At 42.8% G+C, this 27,119-nt stretch overlaps 1 pseudogene; it reads left to right on the top strand.

Annotated features, from left to right (window-relative positions):
* Positions 1-2,482: 2,482 nt before the first annotated feature.
* LOC125535058 (uncharacterized) lies at positions 2,483-25,227 on the top strand (annotated as a pseudogene).
* The last annotated feature ends 1,892 nt before the right edge of the window (positions 25,228-27,119 follow it).

Below are 27,119 nucleotides of genomic sequence, written 5' to 3'. Positions count from 1 at the left end.
CCATAGTACATTTCTCGAGAATATTACAATGTCATCTCGTCAAATTGTGATTGCACCTTTTCCTTCTTAGGCATCTAGAGTCTGAGATATCCTAGCACCAATCAGATCTGAATCTCGGTCAGATATGATGGTTGGAACATTTTTCCAAGAGTTATAACCCTGGTCTTTTATGACCCGGTAAGGTGATGGAATGCCTAGCACACCTAGCCGGAGGACCTATTGTTATAGTTTTCTTTTAGCAAGGTTATCTATTCTTCCACGAGGAAATTGTAAGACTTACTCTATAAATTGTTCCCGATGGATCCTTTGTGTATCCAAAGTCTGATCTTTACCCAATGACCATGTTATTGCTATCTCGAAGCATGTCTGTGGTACTCCGATTTTCAATAAGAGCATTTGAAGCACAATGCTAAATTCTCTTTATCAATTATCCAAACACCGCTGTATGGGTAATGTCATGAACTTCCTCTCCCCTTACCTAAACAGTTTTCTACATTATATCCTGTCATGGATATCATGCTCTGCTTGTCCTTGGGAAGGATATACCCCCCCTGAAATTATGTGTTTAGACACATTTTTCCTTTCCATCGTTCTGATTAATCTGATAATCATATTTCCTTTCCATTGCTTGGTTTAACCTTTCTTGAGGTCTATATAATCTAAGCAGTAATATTCTCCTGCATATGTAAACCCCTCGGTGTACAATTCTGTCAACAAGGCCCTGTTACTATTGTTGATGACATCCTGGTAACCACCGATGGACGAGAACTTTGCCTATTGGCCCGCCTCGTTTCAACGAGCAGGAAATGGTTCTCTTCGTCCCTCGCCCTTGGTACCGATGTTGTTGTCGACATAACCGACAGACTAACCTCTGACATGCCTTGCCTACATGACCATGCAAGATGTCAACACCCTTCCTACTTTTAACCCACATGGTGGGCCCATAACCCACAGTTCCACAGGATCGAAACCGACTCTCCTGTACACCCCTGTTTCTAAAGTCATTCCTCACGCATGGCTATGTATGTAATTCACGGGCCACCTTCCTAGTGATCTATTCTGGTATCAGACGCCATACTTATTCGCGTTGCCCTGTAACCCTTTCACCTTCTGATTAGGCATCGAACCATTGCCTATTCATTTGAAACTTCTCATGGTATCTTCTTACTTTGCTCTCGATATGTTCTTAAGTTTCAATTCGAGAGATACTTATGCTTCTTCCCCTGAGTTAATCGTCTGATGCTCGATCTTGTTAGAATCCGTCCCCATAGAGTTTTCCCTTCTCACCCTTTCATAAGTATGGTGAAGATCCTGAAGGTAGGGCGACAACTTCATCATGATGGCTGGAAGCAGAGTAATGAAGACATCAATGTAATGGATCGATCTCTTCGAGAAGTGCAACCAAGACCGAGAAGACTCGTTAGAATTTCGCAACCAAATCCCTTCGCCCTTACCTCCCCTCTTAAATCTCGGGACGAGATTTCTTGTAGTGGAGGAGAATTGTGACGCCCAGATATTTAAGCTACAGTAATTCTCTGCTAATGATGCCACGTCACTTCGATTACTGTCGCTAATCTCGTGTTAGTTCGGAACCGATTCAAATTCTAATTCAAAATCAAGCAAACAATAAACGTTTTCAAATATTAAAACTAAAATGTTCGGAGTGAACCAAATATTGCATAGATAATTATGGTGGAGAAACCACACCTTTATAAAATGTTTAAATAATATGAGATGAATAAAACAGCAGCAAAGCAATTATTCAAATGCTTTAAAATAATAAACAATTTAAAACTATTTTTATTTCAGTGCTAAACGGTTTGTGGCAGTGGCATGAATTGTAACACTATTTTAGGTGCCACTTTTGTATTTTTGGAAACTAAAATAAAACAAATAAGAACTAAAAGAATAAATAAAAGAAAAGAGAAAATAAACAACAAAAAAATAAAAGAGACAAAGACCCCCCCCCCCCCCCGAGCTGGGCCTCGGCCCAGCAGGCTACAGGGCCGCCAGGCCGGCCCAACCGCGCCCGCTACTAATCCCCTCGGGCACCAGAAACCCTAGCCCCTCTCCCCCCACTACCCCACGACCCCCACTCTCTCTCTCTCGCTCGTTCCTCTCCCCTCCCGTGATCCAGATCGAGATCGACCCGATCTCCCCGCCTGGCGCTGCCCGACGCCGCCCGGCGCCCTCCCTCCCGTTTGCCGTACCTCCTCGTCGGACTGCCCGTCCCCGACTCTCCCTCGCCGGCTCCGACGCCCCGCGACCATGCCTCTGGATGGACGCCCCGCCACCTCGCCGATGGATGGATGCCCCACCGCCTACCGTCGACGCTCGCCTCCCCGACCTCCTCCCCGGCGGACTCCGTCGAGCCTCGCCGGCGAACCCCTGCATCGGGGGTGAGCGAAACTCCCCTCTCCTCTCTGTCTCCCTCGCACGTGCGTCCCTAGTCCGTCGCCGTAGTCACCGCGTCTTGCTCGTCATGCCGCTCGTGCTCCCCGTCGTGGCCATCACCCGCATCGCCGCGGCCGTGTGCCGGAGCTCGCGCTCCAGGCAGCACGCGCCCTCCCTCCTGTGCCCGCGCACGCCCCTTGTTCCCCGCATCGTCGTGTGCTCGCCCGCGCCTCCCCGCCGCCCTCTGCCGCTAGCTCCCTGCCCTGCCATGGCCTGCCTCCCCTCTCACCTGCAGCCGGCGCCCAGCCCGCCTCGCCGGCGCTGGCACGCGCGCCCGCAGCGGCCGCCCGGGTTCGCCCGTTAACGGGCACCTGCCCGTCGTCGCTCTTGCGCTCGCACCCGCGGCAACCGCAGCACCCGAACCCGCTAAGGCCCAGTGGCCCTATGACAATGGGGCCCCACTCCAAAACGTTTTTTTAAATGAAATATAAATAAATATATAAATAATTAATTAATTAATAATTAAAATAATAAATTAATTAAGTTAATTAATCTTGTTTAATTAATCTAATTAAGTAGATAGTTTAATTAAACCCTAATTAGACTAATCAGTCAATGACGAACGGGACCCACACGTCAGTTGACCAGTCAACGCCTCTGTTGACTGCTGACGTCATGCTGACGTCAGCGTGCACTGTTCTGGATAATTTTGAATTTAAATAATTAAATAAATCCTAAAAATGAATTAAATCTTTTAAAATTAATATAAAATAAACCGTAGCTCGGATGGAAAAACTTTGTACATGAAAGTTGCTCAGAACGACGAGACGATTCTGGATACGCAGCCCGTTCGTCCGCCACACACCCCTAACCTATCGAACTCGCAACTTTCCCCCTCCGGCTCCTTTGCCCGAAAACGCGAAACACCGGGGATACTTTCCCGGATGTTTCCCCCCTTCACCGGTATCACCTCCTACTGCATTAGGTCACCTCTAGCACCGCGTACTGCCATGTTACGCTTTGTGATGCTTTGATTGCTCTGTTATTTGTTGTGTTCCCCCTCTGTTACTTCTTTCCGGTAGACACCGAGACCGGCGCCGCTGCTGGTGCCCCGATCGACTACGTTGTTGACGACCCCTCTCTCTTGCCAGAGCAACCAGGCAAGCCCCCCCCCCTTTGATCACCAGATATCGCCTACTCTTCTCTATACTGTTTGCATTAGAGTAGTGTAGCATGTTACTGCTTCCAGTTAATCCTATACTGATGCATAGCCTGTCCTTGCTACTACCGTTGTTACCCTTACCTGCAATCCTAATGCTTAGTATAGGATGCCAGTTTATCATCTGTGGCCCTACATTCTTGTCCATCTGCCATGCTATATTATCGGGCCGTGATCACTCGGGAGGTGATCACGGGTATATGCTATATACTTTATACATGATACATGTGGTGACTAAAGACGGGTCGGCTTGAGGAGCACCCGCGAGTGGATCTTTGAGGCGGAGCGACAGGGCAGGTTCCGACCACCTAGGAGAGAGGTGGGCCTGGCCCTGGTCGGTGTTCGCGGATACTTAACACGCTTAACGAGATCTGGGTATTTGATCTGAGTCCGGCCATTTGGTCTATACGCACTAACCATCTACGCGGGAGTAGTTATGGGTATCCCGGCGTCGTGGTATCAGCCGAAGCCTTCGTGACGTCAGCGACTGAGTGGCGCGCGCCAGATTGGACTGGAAGGCCACTAGGCTAGGTCTGCTTTCGGCCGCGTTCGCAACGTGCAGGTGTGCTAAGGGCGATGGGCCCAGACCCCTGGGCGCTTAGGTTTAGACCGGCGTGCTGACCTCTCTGTTGGTCTAGGTGGGGCTGCGACGTGTTGATCTTCCGAGGCCGGGCATGACCCAGGAAAGTGTGTCCGGCCAAATGGGATCGAGCGTGTTGGGGTATGTGGTGCACCCCTGCAGGGAAGTTAATCTATTCGAATAGCCGTGATCTTCGGTAACAGGACGACTTGGAGTTGTATCTTGACCTTATGACAACTAGAACCGGATACTTAATAAAACACACCCTTCCAAGTGCCAGATACAACCGGTGGTCGCTCTCTCACAGGGCGACGAGGGGAGGATCATCGGTTAGGGTTATGCTATGCGATGCTACTTGGAGGTCTTCAGTCTACTCCCTTCTACATGCTGCAAGACGGAGGCTGCCAGAAGCGTAGTCTTCGAAAGGACTAGCTATCCCCCCTTATTCCGGCTTTCTGCAGTTCAGTCCACATATGATAGCCTCATTCCATTTGATACCAATGCATACATATGTAGTGTAGCTCCTTGCTTGCGAGTACTTTGGATGAGTACTCACGGTTGCTTTCTCCCTCTTTTCCCCCTATCCCTTCTACCTGGTTGTCGCAACCAGATGTTGGAGCCCAGGATCCAGACGCCACCGTCGACGACGACCCCTACTACACCGGAGGTGCCTACTACTACGTGATGCCCGCTGACGACGACCAGGAGTAGTTAGGAGGATCCCAGGCAGGAGGCCTGCGCCTCTTTCGATCTGTATCCCAGTTTGTGCTAGCCTTCTTAAGGCAAACTTGTTTAACTTATGTCTGTACTCAGATATTGTTGCTTCTGCTGACTCGTCTATGATCGAGCTCTTGTATTCGAGCCCTCGAGGCCCATGGCTTGTAATATGATGCTTTTATGACTTATTTTATTTGTAGAGTTGTGTTGTGATATCTTCCCGTGAGTCCCTGATCTTGATCGTACACATTTGCGTGTATGGTTAGTGTACGATTAAATCGGGGGCGTCACACTACGGGTTCGAGAACTATGTAGACATGACCGAGACACATCTCCAGTCAATAACCAATAGCAGAACCTGGATGCTCATATTGGCTCCTACATATTCTATGAAGATCTTTATCGGTCAAAGCGCATAACAACATACGTTGTTCCCTTTGTCATCAGTATGTTACTTGCCCGAGATTCGATCATCGGTATCATCATACCTAGTTCAATCTTGTTACCGGCAAGTCTCTTTACTCGTTCCGTAATGCATCATCCCGCAACTAACTCATTAGTCACATTGCTTGCAAGGCTCATAGTGATGTACATTACCGAGAGGGCCCATAGATACCTCTCCGATAGACGGAGTGACAAATCATAATCTCGATCTATGTCAACTGAACAAACACCATTGGAGACACCTGTAGAACATCTTTATAATCACCCAGTTACGTTGTGACGTTTGATAGCACACAAGGTGTTCCTCCGATATTCGGGATTTACATAATCTCATAGTCAGAGGAACATGTATAAGTCACGAAGAAAGCAGTAGCAATAAAACTGAACGATCATTATGCTAAGCTAACAGATGGGTCTTGTCCACCACATCATTCTCTAATGATGTGATCCCGTTCATCAAATGACAACACATGTCATTGCTAGGAAACTTAACCATCTTTGATTAATGAGCTAGTCAAGTAGAGGAATAATAGGGACACTCTGTTTGTCTATGTATTCACACATGTACTTAGTTTCCGGTTAATACAATTCTAGCATGAATAATAAACATTTATCATGATATAAGGAAATATAAATAACAACTTTATTATTGCCTTTGGGGCATATTTCCTTCAGTCTCTCACTTGCACTAGAGTCAATAATCTAGTTCACATTGTCATGTGATTTAACACCAACAGTTCTCATCTTTATGTGATTAGTTCACATCTCCATGTGACTAACACAAAGGGTTTACTAGAGTCAATAATCTAGTTCATATCGCTATGTGATTAACACCCAAAGAGTGATCATGTCTTGCTTGTGAGAGAAATTTAGTCAACGGGTCTGCCACATTCAGAGCCGTATGTATTTTGCAAATTTTCTATGTCTACAATGCTTTGCACGGAGCTACTCTAGCTAATTGCTCCCACTATCTATATGTATCTAGATCGAGACTTAGAGTCATCCAGATCGGTGTCAAAGCTTGCATCGACGTAACTCTTTACGATGAACTCTTTGTCACCTCCATAACCGAGAAACATTTCCTTATTCCACTAAGAATATTTTTGACCGCTGTCCAGTGATCCACTCCTGGATCACTGTTGTACCCTCTTGCCAAACTTAAGGTGAGGTACACAATAGGTCTAGTACACAACATAGCATACTTTGTAGAACCTATGACTGAGGCATAGGGAATGACTTTTCATTCTCTTTCTATTTTCTGCCATGGTCAGGTTTTGAGTCTTTACTCAACTTCATACCTTGCAACACAGGCAAGAACTCCTTCTTTGATTGTTCCATTTTGAACTACTTCAAAATCTTGTCAAGGTATGTACTCATTGAAAATATAGCAAGCGTCTTGATCTATCTCTATAGATCTTGATGCTCAATATGTAAGTAGCTTCACCGAGGTCTTTCTTTGAAAAACTCCTTTCAAACATTCCTTTATGTTTTTTAGAAAATTCTACATTATTTCCGATCAACAATATGTCACTCATATATACTTATTAGAAATGGTGTAGTGCTCCCACTCACTTTCTTGTAAATACAGGCTTCACCGCAAGTCTGTATAAAACCATATGCTTTGATCACTTTACCAAAGCATATATTCCAACTCTGAGATGCTTGCACTAGTCCATAGATGGATCGCTGGAGCTTGCTCACTTTGTTAGCACCTTTAGGATCGACAAAACATTCTGGTTGCATCATATACAACTCTTCTTTAAGAAATCCATTAAGGAATGCAGTTTTGACATCCATTTTCCAAATTTCATAAAATGCGGCAACTACTAACATGATTCGGACAGACTTTTAAGCATCGATACGAGTGAGAAAATCTAATCGTAGTCAACACCTTGAACTTGTCGAAAACATTTTTGCGACAATTCGAGCTTTGTAGATAGTAACACTACTATCAGCGTCCGTCTTCCTCTTGAAGATCCATTTATTCTCAATGACTCACCGATCATTGGGCAAGTCAATCAAAGTCCATACTTTTTTCTTATACATGGATCCCATCTCAGATTTCATGGCCTCAAGCCATTTTGCGGAATCTGGGCTCATCATCGCTTCCTCATAGTTCGTAGGTTCATCATGGTCTATTAACATGACTTCCGGGACAGGATTACCGTACCACTCTGGTGCGGACCGTACTCTGGTTGACCTACGAGGTTCGATAGTAACTTGATCTGAAGTTTCATGACCATCATCATTAGCTTCCTCACTAATTGGTATAGGAATCACTAGAACTGATTTCAGTGATGAACTACTTTCCAATTCGGGAGAAGGTACAATTACCTCATCAAGTTCTACTTTCCTCCCACTCACTTCTTTCGAGAGAAACTCCTTCTCTAGAAAGGATCTATTCTTAGCAACAAAATATCTTGCCTTCAATCTGTGATAGAAGGTGTACCCAATAGTTTCTTTTGGGTATCCTATGAAGACTCACTACTCTGATTTGGGTTCGAGCTTATCTGTTTGAAACCTTTTCACATAAGTATCGCAACCCCAAACTTTAAGAAACGATGGCTTTGATTTCTTGCCAAACCATAGTTCATATTGTGTCATCTCAACTGATTTAGATGGTGCCCTATTTAACGTGAATACAGTTGTCTCTAATGCATAACCCCAAAACGATAGTGGTAAATCGGTAAGAGACATCATAGATCACACAATATCCAATAAAGTACGATTACAACGTTCGGACACACCATTATGCTGTGGTGTTCCAGGTGGCGTGAGTTGTGAAACTATTCCACATTGTTTCAAATGAAGACCAAACTCGTAACTCAAATATTCGCCTCCGCGATCAGATCATAGAAACTTTATTTTCTTGTTACGATGATTTTCCACTTCACTCTGAAATTCGTTGAACTTTTCAAATGTTTCAGACTTATGTTTCATTAAGTAGATATACCCATATATGCTCAAATCATCTGTGAAGGTCAGAAAATAACGATACCCGCCGTGAGCCTCAACACTTATAGGATCGCATACATCAGTATGTATTATTTCCAATAAGTCAGTTGCTCGCTCCATTGTTCCGGAGAATGGAGTCTTAGTCATCTTGCCCATGAGGCATGGTTCGCAAGCATCAAGTGATTCATAATCAAATGATTCCAAAAGTCCATCAGCATGGAGTTTCTTCATGCGCTTTACACCAATATGTCCTAAATGGCAGTGCCACATATAAGTTGCACTATCATTATTAACTTTGCATCTTTTGGCTTCAATATTATGAATATGTGTATTACTACGATCGAGGTTCAATAAACCATTTATATTGAGTGTATGACCATAGAAGGTTTTATTCATGTAAATAGAACAACAATTATTTTTTGACTTAAATGAATAACCGATTGCAATTAACATGATCTAATCATATTTATGCTCAACGCAAACACCAAATAACATTTATTTTAGGTTCAACACTAATCCCGAAGGTAAAGGGAGTGTGCGATGGTGATCTTATCAACCTTGGAATCACTTCCAACTCTCATCATCACCTCGCCCTTAACTAGTCTCTGTTTATTTTGCAACTCCCGTTTCGAGTTACTACTCTTAGCAACTGAACCAGTATCAAATACCGAGGGGTTGCTGTAAACACTAGTAATGTACACATCAATAACATGTATATTAAATATACCTTTGTTCACTTTGCCATCCTTCTTATCTGCCAAGTATCTAAGGCAGTTCCACTTCCAGTGACCATTTCCTTTGCAGTAGAAGCACTCTGTTTCAGGCTTGGGTCTATCTTTGGGCTTCTTCATGGGAGTGGCAATTTGCTTGCCATTCTTCTTGAAGTTCCCTTTCTTTCCCTTGCCCTTTTACTTGAAACTAGTGGTTTTGTCAACCATCAACATTTGATGCTTTTCTTGATTTCTATCTTCATCGATTTCAGCATCACGAAGAGCTCGGGAATCGTTTTTGTCATCCCTTGAATATTATAATTCATCACTAAGTTCTAGTAACTTGGTGATAGAGACTAGAGAACTTTATCAATTACTATTTTATCTGGAAGATTAACTCCCACTTGATTCAAGCAATTGTAGTACCCAGACAATCTGAGCACATACTCACTGGTTGAGCTATTCTCCTCCATCTTGTAGGCAACGTACTGTCAAAGGTCTCATACCTCTTGACACGGGCATGAGTATGAAATACCGATTTCAACTCTTAGAACATCTTATATGTTCCGTGGCATTCAAAATGTTTTTGAAGTCCCGGTTCTAAGCCGTAAAGCATGGCGCACTAAACTATCAAGTAGTCATCATACCGAGCTTGCCAAACGTTCATAATGTCTGCCTCTGCTCCTGCAATAGGTCCGTCACCTAGCAGTGCATCAAGGACATAATTCTTCTGTGCAGAAATGAGGATAATCATCAGATCACAGACCAAGTCCGTATCATTGCTACTATCATCTTTCAACTTCTCTTTCTCTAGGAACATATCAAAATTAAACGGGAAGCTACATCGCAAGCTATTGATCTACAACATAGATATGCAATTAATATCAGGACTAAGTTCATGATAAATTGAAGTTCAATTAATCATATTACTTAAGAACTCCCACTTAGATAGACATCCCTCTAATCATCTAAGTGATCACGTAATCCATATCAACTAAACCATGTCCGATCATCACGTGATATGGAGTAGTTTTCAATGGTGAACATCTCTATGTTGATCATATCTTCTATATGATTCACGCTCGACCTTTCGGTCTTCAGTGCTCCGAGGCCATATCTGCATATGCTAGGCTCGTCAAGTTTAACCCGAGTATTCTACGTGTGCAAAACTGGCTTGCACCCGTTGTATGTGAACGTAGAGCTTATCACACCTGATCATCACGTGGTGTCTCAGCACGAAGAACTGTCGCAACGGTACATACTCAGGGAGAACACTTATACCTTGAAATTTAGTGAGGGGTCATCTTATAATGCTACTGGCGTACTAAGCAAAATAAGATGCATAAAAGAATAACATCACATGCAATCAAAATATGTGACATGATATGGCCATCATCATCTTGTGCCTTTGATCACCATCTCCAAAGTACAGTCATGATCTCCATCGTCATCGGCATGACACCATGATCTCCATCATCTTGATCTCTATCAATGTGTCGTCACATGGTCGCCTCGCCAACTATTTCTTTTGCAACTATTGCTATCGTATAGCGATAAAGTAAAGCAATTATATGGCGCTTGCATCTTATGCAATAAAGAGACAACCATAAGGCTCGTGCCAGTTGCCGATAACTTCAATAAAACATGACCATCTCATACAAAAAATTATATCTCATCACGTTTTGACCATATCACATCACAACATGCCCTGCAAAAACAAGTTAGACGTCCTCTACTTTGTTGTTGCAAGTTTTACGTGGCTGCTACAGGCTTTGCAAGAACCGTTCTTACCTACGCATCAAAAACCACAACGCGGTATAGTGATTGTTGTTTGATCTTCAGAAAGAACCCTGTTCATTGAATTCGATTCAACTAAAGTTGGAGAAACTGACACCCACCAGCCACCTGTGTGTGAAGCACGTCGGTAGAACCAGTCTCGCGTAAGCGTACGCATAATGTCGGTCTGAGCTGCTTCATCCAACAATACCGTTCAATCAAGAATCAAATAGTGACGGTAAGCAATATGTATATTCCCACGCCCACAACTCCTTTGTGTTCTACTCGTGCATATAACATCTACGCATAGACCTGACTCTGATACAACTGTTGGGGAACGCAGTATTTCAAAATTTTCCTACGATCACACAAGATCTATCTAGGAGATGCATAGCAACGAGAGGGGGAGAGTATGTCTATGTACCCTCATAGACCGTATGCGGAAGCGTTATGACAACGCGGTTGATGTAGTCGAACGTCTTCACGATCCGACCGATCTTAGTACCGAAAGTACGGCACCTCCGGGATCTGCACACGTTCGGCTGGGTGACATCCCATGAACTCTGATCCAGCTGAGTGTCGAGGGAGAGCTTCGTCAGCACGATGGAGTGATGATGGTGATGATGAAACTACCGGTGTAGGGCTTCGCTTAAGCACTACGACGATATGACCGAGGTGGATTATGGTGGAGGGGGCACCGCACATAGCTAAGGGATCAATAATGATCAACTTGTGTGTCTATGGGGTGCCCCCCTCCCCCGTATGTAAAGGAGTGGAGGAGGGGAGGGCCGGCCCTCTCTATGGCGCGCCCCAAGGGGGATTCCTACTCCTAGTAGGAGTAGGTTTCCTCCCTTCCCTACTTGGAGTAGGAGAAGAAGGAAGGGGACGAGGGAGAGAAGGAAAGAGGGGGGCGTTGCTTCCTCCCTAGTACAATTTGGACCAGCCCATGGGGGGCGCGCAGCCACCCCTTGAGGCCCTTCTCTCCTTTCCCGTATGGCCCATTAAGGCCCCTTACTTTCCCGGCGAATTCCCGTAACTCTCTGGTACTCCGAAAAATACCTGAATCACTCAGAACCTTTCCGATGTCCGAATATAGCCTTCCAATATATCGAACTTTACGTCTTGACCATTTCGAGACTCCTCGTCATGTCCATGATCTCATCCGGGACTCCGAACAACCTTCGGTAAATCAAATCACATAACTCATAATACAAATTGTCATCGAACGTTAAGCGTGCGGACCCTACGGGTTCGAGAACTATGTAGGCATGACCGAGACACATCTCCGGTCAATAACCAATAGCAGAACCTGGGTGCTCATATTGGCTCCTACATATTCTATGAAGATCTTTATCGGTCAAGCCGCATAACAACATACGTTGTTCCCTTTGTCATCGGTATGTTACTTGCCCGAGATTCGATCGTTGGCATGATCATACCTAATTCAATCTCGTTACCGGCAAGTCTCTTTACTTGTTCCGTAATGCATCATCCCGCAACTAACTCATTAGTCACATTGCTTGCAAGTCTCATAGTGATGTACATTACCGAGATGGCCCAGAGATACCTCTCCAATAGACGGAGTGACAAATCCTAATCTCGATCTATGCCAACTCAACAAACACCATTGGAGACACCTGTAGAGCATCTTTATAATCACCCAGTTACGTCGTGACGTTTGATAGCACACAAGGTGTTCCTCCGGTATTCGGGAGTTGCATAATCTCATAGTCAGAGGAACATGTATAAGTCATGAAGAAAGCAATAGCAATAAAACTGAACGATCATTATGCTAAGCTAACGGATGGGTATTGTCCATCACATCATTCTCTAATGATGTGATCCCGTTAATCAAATTACAATACATGTCCATGGCTAGGAAACTTAACCATCTTTGATTAACGAGCTAGTCAAGTAGAGACATACTAGGGACACTCTGTTCGTCTATGTATTCACACATGTACTAAGTTTTCGGTTAATACAATTCTAGCATGAATAATAAACATTTATCATGATATATGGAAATATAAATAACGACTTTATTGTTGCGTCTAGGGCATATTTCTTTTAGAACCCGGTAGCCTGCGTGGGCGCCTGCTCCTCCTCCATCGTCGTGTCCATCTCGTCTGAGCTATGTTCCTTCGGAGAGCTTGGAGGCTCTCTCGCCGCAATGCGGGCCATGCACCGAGCACATCATGCCTCTACCTTGGATGCGATTTCAAGGTGGCATCACAATGAAAGGGTCTTCCACCACCCACGGCAGTCCTAGCCATTGGTTGTGGAGATCAAAGAAGGGAAGAGATGGTACTCCACTGGCTTGCACGAAGGAAGATGTGGCTCAGAGGTGCTACGCGTTTGTGTCGTGGCCAACGATCTTTAAATAGAAGGCACCCAAGCAGGGAGAGCGGTGGCTTGAATGCACTGGGCAGGTGGAGGGTTGACTTCTTATTCACCGTCCCAATGTGAATGCGGGGCACGCAAACTAACGGTCAACCCACTTGAATGCAGTAGGAAGCCGTCGCGTCGCCCCATCCAGTCATGTCCACTTTGTACTGACATTAACATGGCGCAAAGAGCGAGTGCACGCAGCGTGAGTGGCGGCCGCCTCATCAGTGTTAATGGTCACGCCGGACAAACACCAATGGCCGATCACATTCGCTCTGGACAGACATGAATACGGCATGTAGAGCGGAGTGACAATTGGACTGGAACGTGAGAGATATGGTTTTATGTGGCCATGGGTGTCAGACACCTATGTGATGAAGGTCTAGACACCCACAAATCTTACCACTTTGCTTTCGGTTTATGAGAATTCAAACTTCCAGACCGGTCTATCGATGTTTTCATGCACGGAGTTAAATGACCTGAAGTGTCCGAACCGCACTGTCCGAGCTATGGCGTTGGAGTACTGTGGACCTCTCTCCAGTGCACCAGCGATCTCAGGCAGTCCATTGGTGCTGCCGAGTTATCTTCTACAGTACATTAGTAGTTCATGGTTGTATGAAACATGGTGGTGGGATCATTGCCATCATCTCCTCCACCCTCAAAAGTTTCGGATTTCTGAGAAGCGCCAACAACTCTGCATCTCATCCGCACCTCCGCCTCCAATCCCCTCCCCATACGCATCCTCGTCCATAGATCCCCTGCCAAAACCATGTCCTAAGAAACATGCGCACCCCTCACCTGCTCGACGAAATGCGCAGCCCGACGGCCACCGGGCCCTCGGGGCCGCGCCGCCCCGTGGGTGAGTGCTACCTCTTGAGCACTGCGTTGGTTTTCCGTTGAAGAGGAAAGGGTGATGCAGCAAAGTAGCGTAAGTATTTCCCTAAGTTTTTGAGAACCAAGGTATCAATCCAGTAGGAGGCCGCGCACAAGTCCCTCGCACCTACACAAACAAATAAATCCTCGCAACCAATGCGATAAGGGGTTGTCAATCCCTACTCGGTCACTTACGAGAGTGAGATCTGATAGATATGATAGGATAATATTTTTGGTATTTTTATGATAAAGAGAAATAAAAGGTGCAAAGTAAAATAAATGGCAAAGGAAATAACTAAGTATTGGAAGATTAATATGATGGAAGATAGACCGGGGGGCATAGGTTTCACTAGTGGCTTATCTCAAGAGCATAAGTATTTACGGTGGGTGAACAAATTACTGTTGAGCAATTGACAGAATTGAGCATAGTTATGAGAATATCTAGGTATGATCATGTATATAGGCATCACGTCCGAGACAAGTAGACCGACTCCTGCCTGAATCTACTACTATTACTCCACACATCGACTGCTATCCAGCATGCATCTAGAGTATTAAGTTTAAGAGAACAGAGTAACGCTTTAAGCAAGATGACATGATGTAGAGGGATAAACTCATGCAATATGATATAAACCCCATCTTGTTATCCTCGATGGCAACAATACAATACGTGCCTTGCTGCCCCTACTATCACTGGGAAAGGACACCGCAAGATTAAACCCAAAGCTAAGCACTTCTCCCCTTGCAAGAAAGATCAATCTAGTAGGCCAAACCAAACTGATAATTCGAAGAGACTTGCAAAGATAACCAATCATACATAAAATAATTCAGAGAAGATTCAAATATTGTTCATAGATGAACTTGATCATAAACCCACAATTCATCGGTCTCAACAAACACACCGCAAAAGAAGATTACAGAGAATAGATCTCCACAAGAGAGGGGGAGAACTTTGTATTCAGATCCAAAAAGAGAGAAGAAGCCATCTAGCTAATAACTATGGACCCGTAGGTCTGAAGTAAACTACTCACACTTCATCGGAAGGGCTATGGTGTTGATGTAGAGGCCCTCCGTGATCGATGCCCCCTCCGTCGGAGCTCCGGAAAAGGCCCCAAGATGGGATCTCATGGATACAAAAAGTTACGGCGGTGGAATTAGGGTTTTGGCTCCGTATCTGGTAGTTTGGGGTACGTAGGTATATATAGGAGGAAGGAGTACGTCGGTGGAGCAACAGGGGGCCCACGAGGGTGGAGGGAGTGCCTGGGGGTAGGGGCGCTCCCTACCTCGTTCCTTGCTCGTTGATTGCTTGACGTAGGGTCCAAGTCCTTTAGATCATGTTCATTCTGAAAATCACATTCCCGAAGGTTTCATTCCGTTTGGACTCCGTTTGATATTCTTTTTCCGCGAAACCCTAAAATAGACAAAAAAACAGCATTCTGGGCTGGGCCTCCGGTTAATAGGTTAGTCCCAAAAATAATATAGAAGTGTATAATAAAGCCCAATAATGTCCAAAACAAAATATAATATAGCATGGAACAATCAAAAATTATAGATACGTTGGAGACGTATCAAGCATCCCCAAGCTTAATTCCTGCTCGTCCTCGGGTAGGTAAATGATAAAAACAGAATTCTTGATGTGGAATGCTACTTGGCATAATTTCAATGTAATTCTTCTTAATTGTGATATGAATATTCAGATCCGAAAGATTCAAGACAAAAGTTCAATATTGACATAGAAATAATAATACTTCAAGCATACTAACTAAGCAATTATGTCTCTTCAAAATAACATGGCCAAAGAAAGTTATCCCTACAAAATCATATAGTATGGCTATGCTCTATCTTCACCACACAAAGTATTTAAATCATGCACAACCCTAATGACAAGCCAAGCAATTGTTTCATACTTTTGGTGTTCTCAAACTTTTTGAATCTTCACGCAATACATGAGCGTGAGCCATGGACATAGCACTTTAGGTGGAATAGAATGGTGGTTGTGGAGGAGACAAAAAAAGGGAAGATAGTCTCACATCAACTAGGCGTATCAACGGGCTATGGAGATGCCCATCAATAGATATCAAGGTGAGTGAGTAGGGATTGCCATGCAACGGATGCACTAGAGCTATAAGTATATGAAAGCTCAACAAAAGGAACTAAGTGGGTGTGCATCCAACTCGCTTGCTCACGAAGACCTAGGGCATTTTGAGGAAGCCCATCATTGGAATATAAAAGCCAAGTTCTATAATGAAAAATTCCCACTAGTATATGAAAGTGATAACATAGGAGACTCTATTATGAAGACCATGGTGCTACTTTGAAGCACAAGTGTGGTAAAAGGATAGTAGCATTGTCCCTTCTATCTTTTTATCTCATTTTTTGGGCCTTTTATGGCCTCTTTTTTTATTTGGGCTTCTTTGGCCTCTTTTTTTATTTTATTTTCGTCCGGAGTCTCATCCGACCTGTGGGGGAATCATAGTCTCCATCATCCTTTCCTTACTTGGGACAATGCTCTAAAAATGATGATCATCACACTTTTATTTACTTACAACTCAACAATTACAACTCGATACTTAGAACAAAATATGACTCTATGTGAATGCCTCCGGCGGTGTACCGGGATATGCAATGAATCAAGAGTGACATGTATGAAAGAATTATGAACGGTGGCTTTGCCACAAATACGATGTCAACTACATGATCATGCTAGCAATATGACAATGATGGAGCGTGTCATAATGAACGGAACGGTGGAAAGTTGCATGGCAATATATCTCGGAATGGCTATGGAAATGCCATGATAGGTAGGTATGGTGGCTGCTTTGAGGAAGGTATATGGTGGGTGTATGATACCGGCAAAAGGTGCGCGGTATTAGAGAGGCTAGCAATGGTGGAAGGAAGAAAAGTGCGTATGATCCATGGACTCAACCTTAGTCATAAAGAACTCATATAATTATTGCAAAAATCTACAAGTTATCAAAGCAAAGTATTACGCGCATGCTCCTAGGGGGATAGATTGGTAGGAAAAGACCATCGCTCGTCCCCGGCCGCCACTCATAAGGAAGACAATCAATAAATAAATCATGCTCCGACTTCATCACATAACGGTTAACCATGTGTGCATGCTACGGGAATCACAAACTTTAACATAGGTATTTCTCAAATTCACAACTACTCTACTAGCTTGACTCTAATATTACCATCTCCATATCTCAAAACAATTATCAAGTGTCAAACTTCTCATAGTATTCAACACACTCATAAGAAAAAATTTATTAATCTTGAATGCCTAACATAATTAAAGCAAATTACCATGCTGTTTTGTAGGACTCTAAAAATAATCTAAGTGAAGCATGAGAGAACAATAGTTTCTATAAAACAAATCCACCGACGTGCTCTAAAATATATAAGGGAAGCACTAGAGCAAAAACTATATAACTCAAAAGATATAAGTGAAGCACATAGAGTATTCTAACAATTTTCGAATCATGTGTGTCTCTCTCAAAAGGTGTGTACATCAAGGATGATTGTGGAAAACTAAAAAATAAAGACTCAAATAACACAAGACGCTCCAAGAAAAACACATATCATGTGGTAAATAAAAATATAGCTCCAAGTAAAGTTACCAATGGAAGTAGACGAAAGAGGGGATGCCTTCCGGGGCATCGCCAAGCTTTGGCTTTTAGGTGTCTTTAGATTATCTTGGGGTGCTATGGGAATCCACAAGCTTAGACTCTTTCCACTCCTTGTTCCATAAGACATCAAATCTTTTACCCAAAACTTGAAAACTTCATAACACAAAACTTAAAGTAGAAAATCTTGTGTGCTCCGTTAGCGAAAGAAAACAAAACACCACTTCAAGGTACTGTAATGAACTCATTCTTTATTTATATTGGTGTTAACTCTACTTTATTCCAACTTCTCTATGGTTTATAAACTATTTACTAGCCATAGATTCATCAAAGTAAGCAAACAACACACGAAAAACAGAATCTGTCAAAAACAGAACAGTCTGTAGTATTCTGTAGCTAACGCAAGATCTGGAACCCCAAAAATTCTAAAATAAATTTCTGGACGTGAGGAACTTATATATTAATCATCTGAAAAAATCATTAACTAAATATCACTTTCCAAATAAAAATGGCAGCAATTCTCATGAGCGCTAAAGTTTCTGTTTTTTACAGCAAGATTAAAAAGACTTTCCCCAAGTCTTCCTAACGGTTCTACTTGGCACAAACACTAATTAAACACAAAAAACACAACCAAAACAGAGTCTAGATAAATTATTTATTACTAAACAGGAGCAAAAATCAAGGAATAAAAATAAAATTGGGTTGCCTCCCAACAAGCGCTATCGTTTAACGCCCCTAGCTAGGCATAAAAGCAAGGATAGATCTAGGTATTGCCATCTTTGGTAGGCAATCCATAAGTGTCTCTCATAATAGATTCATAAGGTAATTTAATTTTATTTCTAGGTAAGTGTTCCGTGCCTTTCCTTAACGGAAATTGGAATCTACTATTCCCTTCCTTCATATCAATAATTGCACCAATCGTTCTAGGGAAAGGTCTACCCAGAATAATAGGACATGAAGGATTGCAATCTATGTCAAGAACAATAAAATCTATGGGCACATAATTCCTATTTGCATCAATAAGAACAACATTAATTCTTCCCATAGGTTTCTTAATAGTGGAATCCGCAAGGTGCAAGTTTAAAGAGCAATCATCAAAATCACGGAAACCTAGCAAATCACACAAAGTCTTTGGAATCGTGGAAACACTAGCACCCAAATCACACAAAGCATAGCATTCATGATCTTTAATTTTAATTCGAATAGTAGGTTCCCACTCATCATAAATTTTTCTAGGGATATAAACTTCCAACTCAAGTTTTTCTTCATAAGATTGCATCAAAGCGTCAACGATATGTTTAGTAAAAGCTTTATTTTGACTATAAGCATGAGGAGAATTTAGCACGGATTGCAATAAGGAAATACAATCTATCAAAGAGCAATTATCATAATTAAATTCCTTGAAATCCAAAATAGTGGGTTCATTAATATTTAAAGTTTTGACTTCTTCAATCCCACTTTTAACAATTTTAGCATCAAGATCTAAAGAATCCAAATTCTTGGAACGTCGTCTAGGTAAAGGTGGATCATATTCAGTCCCATCATTATCAAGATTCATATTTCAAAACAAAGATTTAATAGGGGACACATCAATAACTTTTAGATCTTCATCTTTATTATCATGGAAACTAGAAGAACACGCTTTTATAAATGAATCTTTCTTAGCACGCATCCTAGTTGTTCTTTCTTTGCACTCATCAATGGAAATTCTCATGGCTTTGAGAGACTCATTGATATCATGCTTAGGTGGAATAGATCTAAGTTTCAAAGAATCAACATCAAGAGAAATTCTATCAATGTTCCTAGCCAACTCATCAATCTTAAGCAATTTTTCTTCAATCAAAGCATTGAAATTATTTTGCGAAGTAATAAATTCTTTAATATTAGATTCAAAATCAGAGGGCATCTTATTATAATTTCCATAAGAATTGTTGTAGGAATTACCATAATTATTAGAGGAATTACTAGGATACGACCTAGGATTAAAGTTTCCTCTATACGCGTTGTTACCAACATTATTCCTACCAACAAAATTCACATCCATAGATTCATTATTATTCTCAATCAAAGTAGACAAAGGCATATCATTAGGATCAGAAGAAACACTTTTATTAGCAAATAATTTCATAAGTTCATCCATCTTTCCACTCAAAACATTAATTTCTTCTATCGCATGCACTTTCTTATTAGTAGATCTTTCAGTGTGCCATTGAGAATAATTAACCATAATATTATCTAGGAGTTTAGTAGCTTCTCCTAAAGTGATTTCCATAAAAGTGCCTCCCGCGGCCGAATCTAAAATATTTCTAGAAGCAAAATTCAATCCGGCATAAAATTTTTGTATAATCATCCACAAATTCAAACCATGTGTAGGGCAATTACGTATCATTAATTTCATACTCTCCCAAGCTTGTGCAACATGTTCATGATCAAGTTGCTTAAAATTCATAATATCATTTCTAAGAGAGATGATCTTAGCGGGAGGAAAATACTTAGAGATAAAAGCATCTTTGCACTTATTCCATGAATCAATACTATTTTTAGGCAAAGACGAAAACCAAGATTTAGCACGATCTCTAAGCGAAAAAGGAAATAGCTTCAATTTAACAATATCATTATCCACATCTTTATTCTTTTGCATATCACATAAATCAATGAAGCTATTCAGATGGGTAGCGGCATCTTCACTAGGAAGGCCGGCGAATTGATCTTTCATCACAAGATTCAACAAAGCAGCATTTATTTCACAAGATTCAGTATCGGTAAGAGGAGCAATCGGAGTGCTAAGGAAATCATTGTTGTTGGTATTGGTGAAGTCACACAATTTAGTATTATCTTGAGCCATCGTGACAAGAAAGCAATCCAACACACAAGTAAACAAGAGACAGGCAAAAAGAGGCAAATAGAGAAAGAGAGGGAGGACGGAGAGAGAGAGGGCGAATAAAATGGCAAGGGTGAAGTGGGGGAGAGGAAAACGAGAGGCAAATGGAAAATAATGTAATGCGGGAGATAAGGGTTTGTGATGGGTACTTGGTATGTCTTGACTTGCAACGGCGCCACAAGTGACTCGTTGTCGGGAGTCAAATCTTGACTTGTCTTGCGCGAACCTTCCCGGCAACGGCGCCGGAAATCCTTCTTGCTACCTCTTGAGCACTGCGTTGGTTTTCCCTTGAAGAGGAAAGGGTGATGCAGCAAAGTAGTGTAAGTATTTCCCTCAGTTTTTGAGAACCAAGGTATCAATTCAGTAGGAGGCCGTGCACAAGTCCCTCGCAACTACACAAATAAATAAATCCTCGCAACCAATGCGATAAGGGGTTGTCAATCCCTACTCGGTCACTTACGAGAGTGAGATCTGATAGATATGATAGGATAATATTTTTGGTATTTTTATGATAAAGAGAAATAAAAGATGCAAAGTAAAATAAATGGCAAAGGAAATAACTAAGTATTGGAAGATTAATATGATGGAAGATAGACCCGGGGGCCATAGGTTTCACTAGTGGCTTCTCTCAAGAGCATAAGTATTTACGGTGGGTGAACAAATTACTGTTGAGCAATTGACAGAATTGAGCCTAGTTATGAGAATATCTAGGTATGATCATGTATATAGGCATCACGTCCAAGACAAGTAGACCGACTCATGCCTGCATCTACTACTATTACTCCACACATCGACCGCTATGCAGCATGCATCTAGAGTATTAAGTTCAAGAGAACAGAGTAACGCTTTAAGCAAGATGACATGATGTAGATGGATAAACTCATGAAATATGATATAAACCCCATCTTGTTATCCTCAATGTCAACAATACAATATATGCCTTGCTGCCCCTACTGTCACTGGGAAAGGACACCGCAAGATTGAACCCAAAGCTAAGCACTTCTCCCATTGCAAGAAAGATCAATCTAGTAGGCCAACCCAAACTGATAATTCGAAGAGACTTGCAAAGATAACCAATCATACATAAAATAATTCGGAGAAGATTCAAATATTGTTCATAGATAAACTTAATCATAAACCCACAATTCGTCGGTCTCAACAAACACAGCGCAAAAGAAGATTACATAGAATAGATCTCCACAAGAGTGGGGAGAACTTTGTATTGAGATCCAAAAAGAGAGAAGAAGCCATCTAGCTAATAACTATGGACCCGTAGGTCTGAAGTAAACTACTCACACTTCATCGGAAGGGCTATGGTGTTGATGTCGAAGCCCTCCGTGATCGATGCCCCCTCCGGCGGAGCTCCGGAAAAGGCCCCAAGATGGGATCTCGTGGATACAGAAAGTTACGGCGGTGGAATTAGGGTTTTGGCTCCGTATCTGGTAGTTTGGGGGTACGTAGGTATATATAGGAGGAAGGAGTATGTCGGTGCAGCAACAGGGGGCCCACGAGGGCGGAGGGCGCGCCTGGGGGGTAGGCGCGCCCCCCTACCTCGTGCCTTCCCTGTTGATTGCTTGACGTAGGGTCCAAGTCCTCTGGATCATGTTCGTTCCGAAAATCACGTTCCCAAAGGTTTCATTCCCTTTGGACTCCGTTCGATATTCTTTTTCTGCGCGAAACCCTAAAATAAGCACACAAAAACAGCAATTCTGGGTTGGGCCTCTGGTTAATAGGTTAGTCCCAAAAATAATATAAAGGTGTATAATAAAGCCCAATAATGTCCAAAACAGAATATAATATAGCATGGAACAATCAAAAATTATAGATACATTGGAGACGTATCAGTGAGACGGCCCCGACCACCTCAACGCGCACCCGAACGACCTCCTGCGCTGCATCATGTCGTCCCCGAGGGCATCGGAGGTGGTGCGCGCCGGTGTGCTCGCGCGGCGGTGGCGCCACCTCTGGGCGTCGGCGTCCTGCCTCGACTTTCGCCCACACCGCTCCACCCGCGACCGCGAGCCGCTCCGCCCCCGCAACTTCTTCTACAGGCTCCTCCTCTTTCGTGATGCGCTGGCGCCCATGAACACGCTCCGCCTGTGGTCCAGCGACGCGCTGGGGGACTTCGCCGACGACGACGCCGACACCTGGATCAGGGCTGCTATGAGGCGCGGCGCGGGGGTCATCCATGTCGTCTGGCATCGCGGCTCTCCTGCGCAGTTCGCAGGCGTCCCCTTCGTCTCCTGCCACCTCAAGGTCTTGAAGCTGTCGTATGCCAGGCTCGACCACAGGATCCTCGAGGAGCTCTCTTCTTGCTGCACGTCTTTGGAGGAGCTTGACCTCAAGGATTGCTTGTTGGTGGCAGTCAATGAGGTCACCTCTGCCTCTCTCAAGACTTTAATCATGCTTAAATGCAGGATCGAGTGTGACTTCTCCATTGCTGCTCCGAACCTAGTGCTTCTGCGCCTCATCGCACCTTGCCTGTGAGTTCCATCATTCAAGAACCTGGGTTCGCTGGTCACTGGAACTATCATGATAGATGACTATTTCTTGAGCGATGACTTCAGTGAGGATGACGAGTATGACGAAACCACTGATGATGATGTTTCTGAACACACCATTGATCAAGAGGATTCTGATGAAACTACTACCGATGATGATGATGATGATGATGACGACGATGATGCGGCTGATGATAATAGCAATTATGTTTCTGAACACATCATTGAGCAAGAGGATTGTGATGAAACTACTTCTGACGATGGTGGCGATGATGATAGCAGTTATGTTTCTGAACACATCAGTTATGGTTCTGAACACATCATTGAGCAAGAGGATTGTGATGAAACTACTTTTGATGATGGTGACGATGATGACAGCAGTTATGTTGAACACATAAGTTACGTTTCTGAACACATCATTGAGCAAGAGGATTGTGATGAAACTACCTCTAATGATGGTGATGATGATGATAGCAGTTATGCTTCCGAACACATCACCAATCAAGATGATTGTGATGAAACAACTGATGATGACGGCGACGATAAGGATAAGAGAGAGAAGAGCCATAAGGCTAGTGATGGCTCTTTCTTGAGTGGTGATGATTCTGTATACAGTGAAGATGATGTTTTTGCTGAAAGCGCTGGCGAAGAAGATGGTTCTGATAATAGCAAGAATTATAAGATTGGATATGGGTCTGCTGGTCAGAACAACAATTATGATCATGATAATGATATCGATAGCGATGACACCTATGAATACAGTGAGATTGCACAAGAGAGAAAGTATGGTTACCATGCTGATAGCCAAAATTCTAGTTAAGATAATTGCTATCATGGCTATGAAAATAGTGAAATGAATGATAGTGAATATCTTGGTGGCCAAAACATCCTTCGGAGTCTTTCAAGTGTTACAAGTTTGGGGTTGTTAACTGATGCTGGGGAGGTATATCTGCCACCATATTTTGTTGATCGCTCTCTCTTTTTAGTATGCTTACATTGGTTTCCTTCACATTATCCCAGTACGTTTACATTTCATTTCTACTGATGCTTGAAGAAACGTTTTTCCTTCCACAAGAACATTGAGTGTTCTCTGAGAAGATTATGTACCTTCTGCTTTCTAGTAGCATCAAAACCTGTTTATAGAGGCGCAGCCGACATTACAAAAAAATGTTCAAGTGAAAAAATAGTTCTACATTATTTTCATCATAAAATGGAGTGGCTGAATCAATTAGAAATGTTAGTGAATAGCTTTGGGGAGCATCTTTTATTGATGGAGATGGTTAATTAGCATTTTTCAATATTGTTACAATAGTGTGGCTATTCATAAGTTCACTGTTTTTATGTTATTGTATGTTCAACTATAGCATCATCTTGTACTAGTCTACGTGAATTTCCATTTACATAATTGTACCAGCAAAAAAAGATGAACCATAGTGTAACAGTAGGTGCTGATCCTCTAATAATATATAACTATTTAGTTTTTCATTTTTAACGTGGCCTATTCATTTTCTTCTTTAAATGCCAAATAACCCGCTTGTACACAGTGTGTGCAATACTAGTTGATTCTAATTAACATTGTTCTTTATGGAATACTTTTTCTGTGCAATATGAAGGTGGTTCTAATTAGGGAATTGAGAAGATAGCCAACCTTTAGCAACCTGAAGACCTTGTCCCTTGGTGAATGGTGTATGGCTCCTAGTTTCGATGCACTAATTTTCCTGCTCCAACATTCACCTGTTATAGAGAGGCTTTTTCTGCAACTTAAATTGGTATGTGTTACGTATATATTCATTGTTGGTGTATTCATGCCTGAGCACGTGCTTAATAATAGTTTTGTTGATCTGCACAAGAACTTCGACACTAGAAGCAAAAAAAGCCTTGGAAAAAAGTATCAAACTACAGAGAATATCATTTACCTGCAAAGACCTTCAAATGGTGAAAATCAAATGCTCAAAGGATGATGTGAGAGTCCATAAGTTGGCAAATTTGTTCATTTCAAATGGTGTACCCCTTGACAAGATTTTAGTCCATCAGAGTGGGAGTGCTTGTGAGTCATACCACATACCTTCTCTTCATATTCCGCATACCTTATCTTCGTATGCCATTTATATGTTCCCATGCTATTTTCTGACAGATGCAAGATACATACTATATGGTTCCTGAAAAACTAAGTCTATACCACTATATAGAGTGATGTAACTATAAATATTAGCCATTCGATAATATGCTCCATCTAATGGTTGGGAGATAGCAAATCCGAGCATTACCATTTGTTGGATGAAATTTTCATTTCATAGGATTCTACCACGTCACCTTGTAATTGAACTCCCACTCTATCATCTCATAGTGTTCTAGAAGCATGTTTCCCCATGCAAAGAATTATCCATAATGCGCCAATAAAAAAGGGATGGAGAACAATCCTCATTCTAGAGGGGTGAGAACCGAGTTAGATTATACTGGAGCAGGACCAGTATGTTAACATGGTAGCAGATAAAATGTTAGCAATGCAATTGTATAATATTGAAGCATTAATAAAGCACAACCATTACTTAAGCTATTTAGAGATAAAAATATGTGCACTTCGACTAAAATAGCATTAAACACAAAATAATGAACTCCCCACGATCCCTATTTTTCACAATTATTGAATTACTGGCGTTTCTGGTTTCATACCAAATCTCATTTGTAAGTTTGTACCAAGAACGCCCTTTTGGCTTTGATCAACAAAGATGAGCATCAATTTGAGCTTTTAATTGTTTTTCTCCCTATTGTTATATATTGATGACGTGTGCAATTTGCTAGTAGGAGAAGTATGTTTAATTCGCATATTGATGACTTGTCAACTTAAATTTGTTGCTTCCTAGATGGTCCTGATCTACACACTCGTCCACTCACTGGTACTTATTTTCAACCAGATCTCCATGCACATAAGTGTTGGGGAACGTAGTAATTTCAAAAATTTCCTACGCACACACAAGATCATGGTGATGCATAGCGACGAGAGGGGAGATTTTTGTCTATGTACCCTCGTAGACCGTAAGAGAAAGCATTATGACAACGCGGTTGATGTAGTCATATGTCTTCACGATCAACCAATCCTAGTACCGAAAGTATGGCACCTCCACGATCTGCACACATTCAGCTCGGTGACGTCCCACGGACTCATGATCCAGTAGAGTGTCGAGGGAGAGCTTCATCATCACGACAGCGTGATGACGGTGATGATGATGCTACCGGAACAGGGCTTCGTCTAAGCACCGCTACGATATAAACGAGGTGGATTATGGTGGAGGGGGGCACCGCACACGGCTGGAAACAATCAACTTGTGTGTTCTAGGGTGCCCCCTGCCCCCGTATATAAAGCAGCAAGGGGGAGGCCGGCCGGCCCTTGGGCGCGCTAGGAGAGGAGGAGTCCTCCTCTTCCTACTCCTACTAGGAGGGGGATCAGAAAGGAAGGAGGAGAGGGAGAAGGAAAGGGGGGCGCCGCCCCCCTTCCCTAGTCTAATTCGAACCAAAGGGGGAGGGGGCGCATGGCTGGCCCTGGCCGGCCCTCTCTCTCTCTCCACTAAGGCCCATGTGGCCCATTAGTTCTCCCGGGGGGTTCCGGTAACCCTCTTGTACTCTGGTTTTATCCAAAATCACCCGGAACACTTCTGGTGTCCGAATATAGCTGTCCAATATATCAACCTTTTGTCTCGACCATTTCGAGACTCCTCGTCATGTCCGTGATCACATCCGGGACTCCGAACTACCTTTGGTTCATCAAAACACATAAACTCATAATACTGATCGTCACTGAACGTTAAGCGTGCGAACCCTACGGGTTCGAGAACTATGTAGACATGACTCAGACACGTTTCTGGTCAATAACCAATAGCGGAACCTGGATGTTCATATTGGCTCCTACATATTCTATGAAGATCTTTATCGTTCAAACCGCATAACCATATATGTTGTTCCCTTTGTCATCGGTATGTTACTTGCCCAAGATTCGATCATCGGTATCTCAATACCTAGTTCAATCTTGTGTCCAGCAAGTCTCTTTACTCGTTCTG

This window comes from Triticum urartu, chromosome 2A (assembly GCF_056163025.1).
Source record: "Triticum urartu cultivar PI428250 chromosome 2A, HENAU_Tu73, whole genome shotgun sequence".
NCBI lineage: Eukaryota > Viridiplantae > Streptophyta > Magnoliopsida > Poales > Poaceae > Triticum > Triticum urartu.
This window is presented reverse-complemented; position numbering and strand designations above follow the sequence as displayed.